This window comes from Apus apus, chromosome 1 (assembly GCF_020740795.1).
Source record: "Apus apus isolate bApuApu2 chromosome 1, bApuApu2.pri.cur, whole genome shotgun sequence".
Lineage (NCBI taxonomy): Eukaryota > Metazoa > Chordata > Aves > Apodiformes > Apodidae > Apus > Apus apus.
Window position 1 is genome coordinate 58,593,127 of NC_067282.1, and position 14,298 is coordinate 58,607,424.

Below are 14,298 nucleotides of genomic sequence, written 5' to 3' on the forward strand. Positions count from 1 at the left end.
GTCAGTAAAGTAACTGCAGATGTTATATAACTGAAAAATTACTTTATGGTATCAGTCTATAGAAATAGTTTGAACTATACTGCTATGTGTCTGAAACTTTAACTTGAAGACTTTCTTTTAAGGTTTCATTATTTCATATCCATAAAATTCTGGATTTGGTGATAAAGCCATTCTTATTGCCCTAAATAAAGCTGGGTAGAGAGTAGTGCAGCAAAGTATATCTATTTCCCTTTTCTATCCTTTTGTTCTTACCTTTCCTGTCATTTACATACACTTATGTACATACCCAGACATGATTTGGTATCCTGGTTTTCTGGCATCTGTAAAAAGAAGCAAAGCTTGCCATTTTGCTAAAGGTTTTTGAGACCAATAGTTGTGTCTGCCTTGGCAAAATTACTTGAAAACATTCAATGCCTATAAATATATAAAGAATGTTGGTCTGGTTTGGTTTTCAGTTGGGGGTCTTGTTTTACTATATAGATAATACATTTTTATCTGCTGGGAGATAACTATTAAAGACAACTCTTTGGATGTGTCTTCTCAAGGCTCTTTCAGTGTACCTGGCAAGGGTATGTGGAAAGCCTACTACAACCAAGTCACAAAACTGACCTTTACCTTACAAAAAAAAAAAAAAAAAGAGTTTCTTTGGAATGGAGGATTTTTTGCAAATTCAATTTTCAACTAAATGCGAGCAAGATAGAGTTCAGCTTGGGTCTCCTGTGAGTTGAAGCAAGTGCATTAACAGAGGCTACCATATAAAAACTTTAAATTTACCTTTCTTGTGGAAAATGTTGTACTTCTAAATATTTCATCAAGGCAGGACTAAGTATGAAAGATCAAAGTTCAAGGAAGATATACGATGAAAAAACCTGAATGAATATTTTATGAGCTAGGAAGATACTGCATAATACTAAGTGCAGTTGCATATGAATAGTTCATTGATGAGCAGATGGATTGAAAGTAACAAACCAATACATATGTATGTATGTGTTTTTACAATTTGCCTATTTAAATGTACTTCATGTATTCATTTCTAGGGTAACAGCTGCAAAAAATATCTTTTACTTAACTTCTGATGCAAAGCAATGAGATAGCAATCAGTAGAATGGACTTTTACATAAAACTAAAAGTTCTCTATGTCTTACCTCCTGATTTTTTATCACCTGTTCCCTAGTGCATATTAAGTTCCTGGAAGACTCCTCAATTTCTTCTTTTTTGTCATTTGTAGTATTGCATTTATAAGGCATGATATGGTAAAAAAATAAATTAAAAAAATAGAAAATCATTAAAATTTAAGACACGGCCTATAGCAGCACTCTATAGTGTGCATTTTCCTTGATTTCCATCAATGATAACCTAACAACAACCTTAACTAAAAACAGAAACTAAAATTGTGGGCCATTTTTAAGTCAAGGAGAGTTACTATGGGAATCAATAAGTTTCTCCACGGTTTTATCAGCCTTTGAGATAAAAGTCTCCTTGCCAATAAAAGTGCAATACAGACAGATCCCCCAACATGCCTCCCTCTTGCCTGGAGTAGTAATTTCAAGGCCTGAGAACACTGATGCCCTTTTGGCTCCTGACCAGTCCGTGGGAAATGATCATCCAGAATTTCAACAGAACAGATCTGTGGTTTTCTGATGGACATATTGTGAACTGAACTGAAAGCACTCTTCTTTCACACAAGCAACAAAAAAAATAATCAAATGCCAACAATTTTCATTACCTGGTGGCCTAGTCTGGCCTTTTTTTTTTTTTTTTTACAACAGAAGTATCTACTGGTTCAAGCAATGATCAAGATCATGTAGTATGCAATTTCTTACAAAATAATTTGCATGTAATAGAAGTTTTCCACTCTGTAGAGATTATAGTTTAAATAAGCAAAACTGAAAACTGTAACAGGTGAGAACTGAGATAAAGTGATATCCAAGGTTGAAAAGAGTTGTCATTGAAATCACGGTATTGTTAGATAGGGATTTCCTTTTACTCCATATAAAATGAGATTTGAGTACAAAAAACACACACAGACTTCTATTGTCCCTGATTCCTAGAACTAGAAACTTTAGTTTGCAAAACAAATAGAAATGGAATGGTCACATACAGAGGCCCTGCTCAGATATTCCTAGACAGACCTTAAATTTGAAACTAGACATCATGTAACCCAATTTGATGCCTCAATCCCACACTCTCTTGTAGAATATAAAAATATTTTTAGCTATTCAACATGTAAGATATTTTTTATGTAAGGAAGGGACAATCATATGTTTAAATATTTCATATTAACTATTTGTGAAGCAATTACATAATTTTCTTCAGCATGGCTGAATGATACTCAGCTTCTTAGTTCGTAGTGTTATTTGTCTTGATTGCCACAGTTGATATTAAATTACTCCATATGAAGGGGAATTGTTTCAGCTTCAGAAAAAAAGATGGAATAATTCCCAGCCCATCATCCATGCTTAGATTGCCAGAGTATTACTGTGGATTCTAAAAAAAAAAAAAAAAAAAAAAAAAAAAAAAAAAGGAGCAAAGGAAATACGATTTTTCCCTCAACCTGCATGAATTTCCTTACTATCAGGTAATAAAGATGGAGATTTGATGCCTTCTCTCATTCCTGCTTGACTTTTCTGTCTGAGCAAAAGTAGAGTGCAAGCTTTCAACTTCAGATTTCAGGCCTAAGAAATAAAATTAGGAATATCTTCCCTTTATGTAGGTCATCAATGTTTAGTTTATACATGCTTCAGTGACCTTTTCCTTTCCAAAACAGTTTCGTAACTTACATAGTAAAAACAAGAAAAGCATAAAAACATCAGCTTGTCAACAAAATGCTGATACTGTTCAAATGTTTGCCAAATGTCTTTGGCATCCGTTAAGTATATGAATCCCTTCTTTAGCTACTTCCAAAGTGAGGTATGTTCAAGGTAAGTAGTTTCACATACCAATTAATTATTCCACATTCTCCAGCTTAAACACTGGAAGTCACAGGGAGATAGTTAGTACTGATGAATCATACAGATATTTAGACATACCTAGTTGGGACAAAAGCTTGCCAAATATTCTTTGTTGAAGTTGGCTCAAACTTAGAAAATAGCAGGATTTAATGTGTATGTGTGGGGAGTACTGTCCTGTCCAAGGCAGGTATCCCTTTGATAGCTAGCAAATAATTTCTCTTTATCAGCAGACTAGAGTAAGCTATTGTGCAGCTAACATCTCAACAGTGGATTGCAAATTAAATCCCTACTGGGTTTTCTGAGATGAAATCCCAGTCTCTTATCCTCTAAGCCACTTGGCTTTACCTCCTAAGCAACTTAATAAAGGCAATATTAATATCTGCATCTCATTATTCCTACATTCTATTGATACAATGTAATAGTTACAGTTTCTTTGTGGCAAAAGCTAATGACTTACAAGACATGAGTAACAGTGAAAGCTGTGTTGTCACCTTTTATCTTCTTTTACATGTGAATGCTGGAGGAATGATTACATGAAGTATTGGACTTCTAGAACATCTTTCAAGTAAAATTCCCAAAGCATTAAAACTTTAATGAATTATGCTTCACAATACTTCTCAGAAAGAGATTTATATCTGTTTATATAATTGCCTTAATTACCAGGGAGTGAGGGTGACTTTCTGTGACTAATTTTCAGATTAGATATCTAAACACAGGAGAGTCATCACTCTCTGATTCACTGCGGGCTACTTGCAGCTCTCAGTCTGAATCTCTTGAAGTAGGTGCAGAAAAGTGGGAGAAAGCCAAAGCACTGCTAGTAAGAGTTTCCCAGAGAAAATACGCTCCATTTCTGTTTGCAGAATGGCTATAAACATTTTACATCCTGAAAGATAGCACCTTAAATTGTAGTCTTCTCCTCATTTATAAGTCTGCCATTATCTGGGTAATTTGTCACAAGAGAGATCTCTTGGTTTAGGATAAACACAATATACCAAGAATAATTTTCCATTTCAGAATCTTTGAAAAATAGAATATTTTAAGTGATGAAGAGTTTTGGGGGTTTCTATTATGATTATTTTTTTTCACTATACCATGTTTCTTCCTGGTTGGTTTCACTGTTTGCTGTTACAGGCTAAAATAATGTCATATATAATTTGCTTTGGTTTTCTGTTCTGACATGGAAAAGAGGCTTTTTGTGTGATTGCCATAAACATTTTTAACGTGAAGATTATTTGAAGATTAAATCAAGTCTCATTTATATTTCAGGTGAAAAAAATAACTATGGAAGTTTTCATAAACCTTTATTACATTTATTTTGCATTTTAAATGCTTTTATTGAAAATAATATCAAATCTTTAGCACTCCTTCACACACTCTAAATAGAGGTTGGAGGAGGCTATGCAGCCCCAGGATCACACAGGAAATATCACTGCATTTTTTTACATGATCCTATACTCTAAGTACCTGCAGCTGTCAGAAAAAGATCCTGGAGTAGACAACCCCTTTGTGTGACCCAGTACAGGCTCTCTCATGTTCATACCTAGGCACTGTTTAACAGGAAGGAAGCTGTGGAGAAGTAACTGCACAGACTTCTCTGTTCCTTTACATGGTCAGCATTCCTTTTAAATAACTGATTCTTTTTTGCTTTCTTTCCATTGAGTTGAGTTTACTTTGTGTCTCTTTCTTCCTGTCTGATACTGGAGCACAATTACCACACCATACTGGTTCAGCATTTCAAACCCATGGATTTTCATAATATCCCACCTTTAATAGTGACTTTGTTCATTCAGGTAGACTTTTACAGGATTATTATTTTCATAACAATGTCTTTTCATCACCTTCTGATGCAGCATCTTTGTTCCAAATCCAGCAAGTGTGCGGGAAGTTATCTCATTCCAAAGAGTGTTGCAGGCTTCTTTCCTTTAAATAATAAACAGTTTTCAGTATTTTTTATTTGTGATCCAAAATGCAGAACCATGAAGGACTTTGTTTAGCAATGACTACATTGTAAACCAAGGGAACATTAATATGGAAATTAGCCATATCTGAGAGAATAAGAATATTCAATTGTAGCATACTTCACTCCTGATGACAACAAAGAATATGACTTTTTTGGCAGTAAACTTCATACCACTTGATTTTACACGTCTAGGGGTATTTGGGACATGAAATTTAACACACATTTTAGGGAAAGCCTCTAATGAAATTCTCAACTCGAATGAGAAATCTGTTAAGATGCTTTTAACTTATTTACATCCATCTCAGGATTAAATCATCCTTTGTGTAGAGCATCAGTAGAGAACATTAATTCCATTTCACATAAAATGTCAAGATTATGGCATTTATTTTTGTTTTGCCCTGGAATTAAAATCAAATGTTGTGAAATCCTTATAACAAATAAATACTCTTTCATGTCCAGTCATTCAGAAATGTTTGGAAAGTATTGAAATGGTTTGCCTCAAATATACCAATTTTTTTTTTAATGAAAATTTTAGCAATTAAATATATTGACTTTTTTTTTTTGCACGTTCAAGAGTGACCATTTCAACACTAGTCAGGTCATCATTTAGGGGTATGTCCACCAGCAACCAAAGATGTGTTATAAACAAGCCAAGCTACTTCTAAACTCACTTGCTCAGCTATCCAAAAGCAATGCAATTGTGACTGGACAAACTCCAGCCCCTCAGTGATGACCCAAAGTTCTTGTCAGGACTTGCAGCTCACCATGAAACTCTACAGGCCCTTATTTGAGGCTTGTGTTCCAGTTCCAGCATCTGCGTTTTGTGGGGCTGGATGAAGAAGCGAGAAGACAGCTGGAAAGAGATTGGGAAAAAGACCTGGTCATAAACATGAGAGATTCCTGACCCTCATGTTCTCTCCGCATTGCTGCATTTGACTGTTGAGAGGGTAGGAGAGTGTTTGGAAATGGAGCACTGGAAATAGAAGCAGTTTGTGGCATCTGTCTTTTCCCTGGGCCCACTAGTGGGTGGGAAAATAGAACTTTCAGGTTCAGCACTTTTTTGGCTTGAGTTGTCACTCTGTTTTAAAATGAAAAACGTGAACATTGATTTTATACTTTGTGTGGTGCAATTTTTAAAGAAAAAACATATGAAAAAAAAATTAGAAACATCTCGTTATTTCTTTTAGCTCTTTCCCTGAGAGCTGGTTGCAGTATGATGTGGACATACGAGTAGTATATAGTGGCAGCTATTAGCCACAAGTTGGCTTTATTTGTGCACAGCATATGCTTATCAGATTGCATCTGTCATAGACATTCTTGCTTTGAGGTTCACAGGTGTTTCATTGACCATCTCTATATCCCTTCAACATGAACTGAAAAACAGGCTGAAGAAATAATCTAAAGTCATTTTTTATTTTAGCAGCTCACTTCTAAAGCAAATAGGCAATGTTGTACAAGTTTTCAAGAATAGCTGTCTCTGTTGGGCAGAATTACAGTACAGGTGATCCAAAAATATTCTCTAGATTGTCCCTTAGGAGCTTCTCAAGCAATTTATCTGCCCAGCACAGTCACGCTAAGACTTCTGTGTTGCACTCAATGCCAGAGCTGGTATGAGAGACCTTCTGAAAAATCTCTGTAGAAGTATTCTGTGGGAAAATTAAATAGAACTGATGTGATGCTGCTGGCAGTAGCAAATCCCTGTGTGCTTGTTTGTTTGAGGGTTTTTTCTTGTTTATTTTTACAATATTAGCAACTGTGTTTGAGGTGAAAGAAGGTTGAAACAGTGTCTCATCACATAATTTCTTCCTAAAGCAGCTAAAGCCCAGCAGTATTGACTGTTCTGTTACTGAGATACCACACACAAATGTAAACAAACTTAAATGTCTGCCTTCAAAAAGAACTGCTGCTGTTAGAAGGAAACTGTTTTAAAAAGGGAAGCTATGTTTCTTACCAAATTGCCTCCTCCTTTTCCAGCACACCAGCAGCTTATTAACCACACAAACACAAGAAATAGACTCATTGGTAAGCCAATCAACACACCTAACAGTAAACAAAACTATTACAGAGTAAAATGTACTAGTTTTTTCCATATTAGACTTGAAAAGTTGGGGAACATGGGAACATGGAGGGAAGAAGTGCTTCTCCTGAGGCAGGAAATTGTCCCAAGCAGTGCTGCCCTCATTCTTGCCCTCTCTGGTTAGTAATGGACCTCAGAAAGGCCTGCAGAGATCAGTTCCCAGAAAAGATGGGGTGAATGAAATGCTCAATCTCTGACACACATATGCTGGCTGGACTCTAGCACACTTGCTACATTAAAGAGATGTTCCAGGGTCTTAGATACTGTCAAGCAGGAGAGGTGGCAGTCTGTCCAGATACTCTTCATCCATTCACAGTATTTAAGAAGGCTGTTTTCTCACTTCAGCAGGGATATTCTTTGTCTCATGTTGGGAACAAGCCTAATCCAAACAATCCAGAGTCTTCCAGAGAGGAAAAGAGGGCACTTGCAATATCTATCTACCTCACCTACTCTGAAAGTTTACCTGACCCAGAGATGCCCCTGGGATTACTTCTAGGATGGAGTGAAATAAATGTAAATTAAGAATACAATCTTCACGTGAGCAATAGTCCATCAGATAAGAAGAAAGCAGAAGAAACCTTATCATTATATGTATATACTTTCCATATCTGTGAAGTGATTTACGAAAAAAGTTATTGAGCTGCTGATTCATAAGGGCTGAACCAGACCTAGGAGTTCCTGCAGTTATTTCAGTGACTTCCTTCTCACTACCAGCCTTGCCTTCTGAACTCTGGCTGATTGGTGTCACACTAACACAATACTCTACAGGGGAGCTCTTTGTCACTTGTTGTTCTTCATGGCCTGCATCTCTTCTCTGCTTTTCAGTGTTCATATGGCGCTTTCATGAGTGCAGCTCCCAGAAGCAAAGAAGTGGCCTGTTTCTGTATTTACCTGCTCCATTGAAGAATGTGGCTTCTGGAGTGGCTTGTAACACCATCTGATAGCTCCACATACACAGCCCAGAAAGGAAGGGTGCTGAAGTGACAGCACAAATTCACTGCTGCCTGTCCTAGGAGCAGCACTGCAGAGGGAAATCCTAGACAATTGCTGCTATAAGGGCAGACTTTGTGAGGTGAAATAAATCAATGAATAATTATTGCTTCTGACAACAGCAGCAGCCGGCAGCACAGCTATGAGGGTGAGACAGGCAGCACACACTAATAGGCTGGGGGAATCCTGTCTTGACAGTTTTCATCCTACTCCATTTCTCTCAGCAAATAAGATGCATTTGTTTGCCTCCAGCTCTCAACAAAGTAAACAGTCATGCTACAGCAGGTCACAGTGTGACTTCATGTGGGTAAACTGAACTGCTCTGAAGCAAAATGCAGTCATCCAGTGAAAGGACACCCAAGACAACATGTGCTGAGGGTATCTAGCAAATGCCATGGACAATTAATGTCTCAACAGTAAGTCAGAGCAAAACAGAAAATGCCAAGTGTGATTGTCAAGCTGCAACAAAACACAGAGGTAAACACTCAAGCCAAAATAAAATAGCCTGTTCTTATTTAACTTTCCTCTCCCTTTCCTTCATAAAAAATATCAGTATAATTCCTGCAGTCACCAGGATCTTTTTATTTCCTTTCTCACTTCACAATGTTCAGTTACCACTGTAAATGTAACAGTTTTTCCAGGTTGGCCACTAAGATTTGGTGTATTCCCAACTCTCCCAAGGAGGAGTGAGAGCACAGATCAGAAACCCTTTCTGTCTGCAACACCTTGTCTTTCATATACTGGTTAACAGGATCCATCGGATCTTTCTTATTTACATGTATAATGACAAGCTGCTTGGTTTGAAATTTCCAGTTTGCTGAGTACCAGCCACAGGTTTTAATGAAATCACACACAGCTTTTAGATTGCATGGTAGCCCATGTACAAAAAGTTTCTTCTTTTGTATTATATTAATTTATCTGCCAGAATAGATGTGTTTCCCAGGTGCCATATTGGATAATAAAGTGCAAAAAGCTGTAGATCTTGATAACTAAAACCATGTATTGATTATTGCTTACACAAAGTCCTGTCTTCCGTGATTGAAGAAAGTTATCCTGGAATTTATTAAAAAGGGAACTATTTTACCCTTTTTCATATATTTATTTCCAGAATCATACATGTTATATGTTTTTATAGGTTTCTTTCTTTTGTGAAAAAACTTTTAAACTTTTCCTATAATATTTGTGGTTTCTGTTTTGTGGGGCTTATATTTTTGTTGACCAGGACAGAGATTGTTTCTGCTTTAGGACCTAATTGCATCCTGCCTAATTTGTGGGGCTGAAATTCCTCAGCTGGGAACTCAGCCTTTTCTATCTGTTTAATTAATGAAAAGGAGTGTGAGCCTTGAAAAAATGGTCCAGATACAAGTCAAATCAGATCAAGAGGGGTGTTTGACTTCCATTTATACTAGAGAAAAATTAGGGAGAAACTGCTCTCCTCAGACAGTTAGGATGAAATGTTTAAATGTGAATTCAGTAGAAACTGTATAACAGTTCAGTGCTCCACTAGCCCCATCTGGTTTGAGGTTGCTTTTTCTCCAAATTTTCCCTTTGCTTCCTGAGATGGAATGAATATTGACCGCTCATTTCTGACTGTGGTACCTAGTGCTGCCAAGGTGAAGGGCTATGAGCTCAATCCTCTGCACCATCAAAGTGCTAGAGGAGTCCCTGGCATGGCTTTGGACCTGGCAGCCCGGCTGTCTTCCAGACAGACATGGATGTGGTTCAGGGACTGACACCATCCAGGGACAACTTGGATGCAGCTTCTCTGCTGTGGAGAGCAATGAAGTGTAGTAGCATAGACATGGTTCTCCTACCATTTGCCTCAGGGCCAGAGAACAGTTATGATCACAGTTGAATTACCAAGATAGACAAAGCAAGAGGCCCTCTTTATTTACCCTGTATTATGAATCCATTGGTGCTTGGGCAGTGCTGCACCAAGCATCCAAGGTAAGCATTAATCTGATCCAAAACTCACTGAAAGCCTTTCTGTTATTAAAGAGTTTTCAGTCAGACTGTAAATGAGCACTAATTGTTAAAAGAAGTACTTGAAAAAAAGAACATATAGGGACAGATATATGTTATGGATATACCAACTTTTAAAGAAAGGAAAGAAAAGAAAAAAAAAAAAGGCTTTCACAGAAAAGAAAAATACAACATTACTTTTGGGCATTTAATTACATACTATTTTTTCATACCTTGCTGCACAAAGAGTCTATGGTGATTTCACCTAAATGTTGATATATCAGTCATTGATTTATACTTTGCTTTATACTTTATTAAATAGGCTAAGTATCATGTAGATTTACAGGGCATTGAGGTTTTTTTAAGAGTGAAATAATGACTCAAAACAGAAAATAAGGAATATGGTTTAGCACAGGACTCAGTAAAGTTAGGTTAATAATTGGACTTGCTGATCTTAAAGGTCTTTTCCAACCAGAACGATTCTGTGATAAAAAGCAGATATATTCAGTTATTTCCATTATTGCCATACTCTGGCTTTTCTTTCCAAAACAAGTGAAATTTCAGTCTGCCCTGTGCCTTATGACTTTGTCATGAGTTTTAAATCCTGTTTTTCCAGTAACACTGAGGCTAATAAATACATGGTGATTTTGTGAGCAGCCTCTTTTGCATACTTTTCCTCTTACACTTTTCAAGTAATGTTGATGTAATTAATTATGGGTTTATTGCAATACAATACTTGCATGTAAGGAAATAATTTTTATACTTTGATTTGTCATACTCTGATTAAGAGCACTGTATATGTGATTTTTTTTCCAGCTATTAACTGTGGTGCAGCTGAGGGACAAATTATACCCCAATCCAAACATTCATACCTCCTTGTAGGCCATGTATTCTCATTAACTGCAAGATTAGCCAGAGCAGAATTTGACTGAGTCAGAGATATCTTTTTGGCAAAGTCAGTTTGCTGAAATAATAATCCAAATGCTGTTCACTGTTGTAAACAGTCTGTAGGTTTTCACTTAAAACTTGTATTCCTTTTATGATCATGAACTCCCACCATGCTTCTACAGCTTATACCTCTCCATAGCTAGTCTCTCAAAAGTAGGCATGGATGACTCTTCAAATAACATTTATTACAACCTAGAAACTGTTAAGATGCTGTCACTTAAAAAAAAGAAAAATTAAAAATCAAAACCTGGTAAATCATCCATCCATCTGTTGAGAACAGCAGAGTGCAAGTCTGAACAAAAAGCTAACATTCTGCCTGTCAATTATGATGTTCAACTGTAGGAACCATAGTTTTCTCTTTTCCTCTCTACTAAAGTATTTCTGATAGATTCAGAACATTGATATGAGATAGCAGGGCATATTTCTATATGCAAGGGTTCACGGCAGCAGAGGGGAGTTGATATTAATGTGGAAAAAGTCCAAAATTATAAATCATATGACTGAGAAAACAGGAGGGTGAAGTAAATTTCAGACCACTATTTGATGGATAAAATTAGTAGGGATTTTCTACATTTTTAGTGTTAACAGAGAGCTTCCCTGAATCATTTATAATTGTCCAGAGTATTCCTGTCTAAGACACCACTGTGCAATGATACATTGTGTAGAATAGAAATATTATGCCAGTAATGTCAGGACACATATTTTTTATGCTCAGGGATATTTTGGGTAGTGGGGAGGCAGGACAGAGAGTGATACGCTAGTGCAGAAGTTGAAGTCAGGGCTTTTTGGCCTGTTAAAACTTACTGAAAAAAACAATACAAAGTAGTTCACTTAGGAAGGATATAAGCTGGGGACAGGCTGGCTGGGGAGGAGCTCTGTGGAAGGAGCTCTGGTGCCCTGGGAGCTGGGCAGGAGCCAGCAGCAAGTCCTGGCAGCAGAGACAGGCAGCAGCATCCAGGGCTGCATCAGCAGAAGCACCACCAGGAGCTTGGGCAGGGCATGTCCCCTCTGCCCAGCACTCATTGTTAGGCCACATGTGGGTACCGAGGCCAGTTGGTGCTCCCAGTGCAGGAAAGACACCCGACAACCTGGAGTGAGTTCATCCCCACCACACTTGAGATTGGAATGTGTCCCTGAGTAGGGGCAGGGGGCTTGTCCAGCCTTGGACAGAGGTGGCTTTGGGGGCACCTGACAGCCCCCCTAGTCCCTACAGGGAGGGGATGAAGCAGGGGCACCGGGCCCATCACAGCTGGACAAGTTCATCAGTTGGGAACTGACCCTATCAGGGGTCAGGCTGGGTACTGGAAACCTCTCCCAAGGGGACAGGAAGGCCAGGGGAGTGGGCAGAGGGACAGGCTGCCCAGGGAGGGGGGGCAGGCTCCGTCCTTGGGGGGTTTCAGGACCCAAGCGGGCAAGGCCCTGAGCAACCTGGTCTGATCTCACAGCTGGCTCTACTTGGAGCAGGGGTGCATGAGGGACCTCCTGAGGTCTCTTCCAGCCTGAATTTTCACATGACCCTAGCTAAGTTTTGCAGCACTGGGTCAGTGCATTTGTTACACCTGACTAAAGCATCCTCTTGTTATCCTGTTTCTAGAAAAGAAACTCATCTATTTTTCACAAAGTCCAAAGTAAATAAGCAGTACTTGTTTGCAAGGGATACACTCTGGCCTCTCCAGGAGTCTTTTAGAAGTTAGCCAACATATGTGGTTACACTTTTTCTGCAGACTCCTATGACTCTGCTCCAGCAAGAATCTGAAGATGCTTATATATAGAAAATTAGTACAAGTACCTTTATGTAATCCAGATTGTTTTGAAACAATACATAGGCTTCTTTCCCACCCCCATGATTAATTAAATAAGACACTATGAAATATATTTTCTCTATATAGTCTTCTATTTAGAAACTAAAGGCATGTTTCTTATATTGACTGAATAGAACAAACAGGATAAGAGGTCTTTCCAGACAGCTGTGCCAAAAGATATGCTGCATAACTGTCCACTACTTGTTTCTGCCAATTTAGGATGATATTTTGGCTCAATAGTAGCTATTCACCATTCTTTGTGATATTTCGTGCTACAGACATAAAGGAGAAAAGATAATTTTTTTTCCAAGGAGCCCTTCATGAATGCCGTGAAAAGATATCAATGTAGCTATGAAACAAAAGGCTTCTGCAAATAGGAATGCAAGAAAAAGTCTTTCTACTTGCACATTCTCAAATGAATTGCAGGTTCATAAAGGCAGGTCAATAAATCTTTTGGATATCAAGAAAAATAAGGATCCCAGCCACTTCCCCTGTTACTCTTCATGTAAAAGGCGGCACAATAGTTATGTAGGTGGATTATGATCTCTAAGCAAGTGTGCTTACTATTAACATCTAAAAGTGACATTTCCTTTTCAGACAAATTTAATATGAACTGCAAAGATGCATTTTGCAGTCAACTTGCTTGTACAAAAGCTAAATCAGGCATGCACTTACAATTGTGCTGTACGCATTTTCCAGCTCAGACTCTGGTTCTACCACCTCTCCCAAGTCAGTTACTGTGGGTAGAGCTGGCCTGGTTTTTTCAATGCATAGCACATTTGTGTAAATGTGCAATGAAGCAGCACCATGAAACACTGCAATCATATCTGCCAAAAAATAATGATCAGGGAAGGGGGGCAAGGGAGGGAGAAAATAAAAATTAGTGTGTTTTATTCTGACAGCTTGGAAACAAACTTTTTGACTTTTCAAGAGAGCTTTTTTGTTAGAAAAGAGAATGTTAAGAAAGATTCAGAACTAGATAACTGAAAAAAACGAGAAAACCCTTTTCAGTGAAACGAAACATTACAAGTTTACCAGAATGGATGTATTCACCATCCCTGGAGGTATTCAAAAGACATGTAGATGGAGTGCTTAGGGCCATGGTTTGATGGTGGACTTGGCAGTGCTGAGTTAATGGTTGGACTGGATTATCTTAAAGGTCTTTTCCAACCAAAACAATTCTATATAGTTTTTGTTTCGTTAATTCACTTTTTAAATTTTCGCACTTTGTAAACCAGGTGGGTCTTTTGCAGTTCAGGCATAAAAATGAAAAATCGATCTTGCAGTCAACAGCCTGTTTGAAAACCTGCAGTCACAGTGTCTGTTACCTGGTGAAAAAATGTTTCTCCTATCGCCTTGAAAAATGCCCACGTACTGAAGACTTATATGAATCTATTGTGTCTTTAGGAAAGCTGAGGATAACATTGGAAGTATGGATGAATGCTGTAATGTTGGTTTTAATACCTAGGTTTTTTTACCTCTCCTGGTGTTGCTGTTATTATGACAAAGCTTAAATAGACACAACCAAATTCAAGGAATAGCTCTTTGAGAGCTGTCATAGAAGAAAAATTTTCATTTTTTAATGCTCAGTTAGAGCCTCTGCACCCA

At 37.9% G+C, this 14,298-nt stretch overlaps 1 protein-coding gene across 6 annotated transcripts in view; it reads left to right on the forward strand.

Annotated features, from left to right (window-relative positions):
- MYO16 (myosin XVI) overlaps positions 1–14,298 on the forward strand; it is a 365,593-nt gene that overhangs the window by 325,658 nt on the left and 25,637 nt on the right. The window lies entirely within an intron of this gene.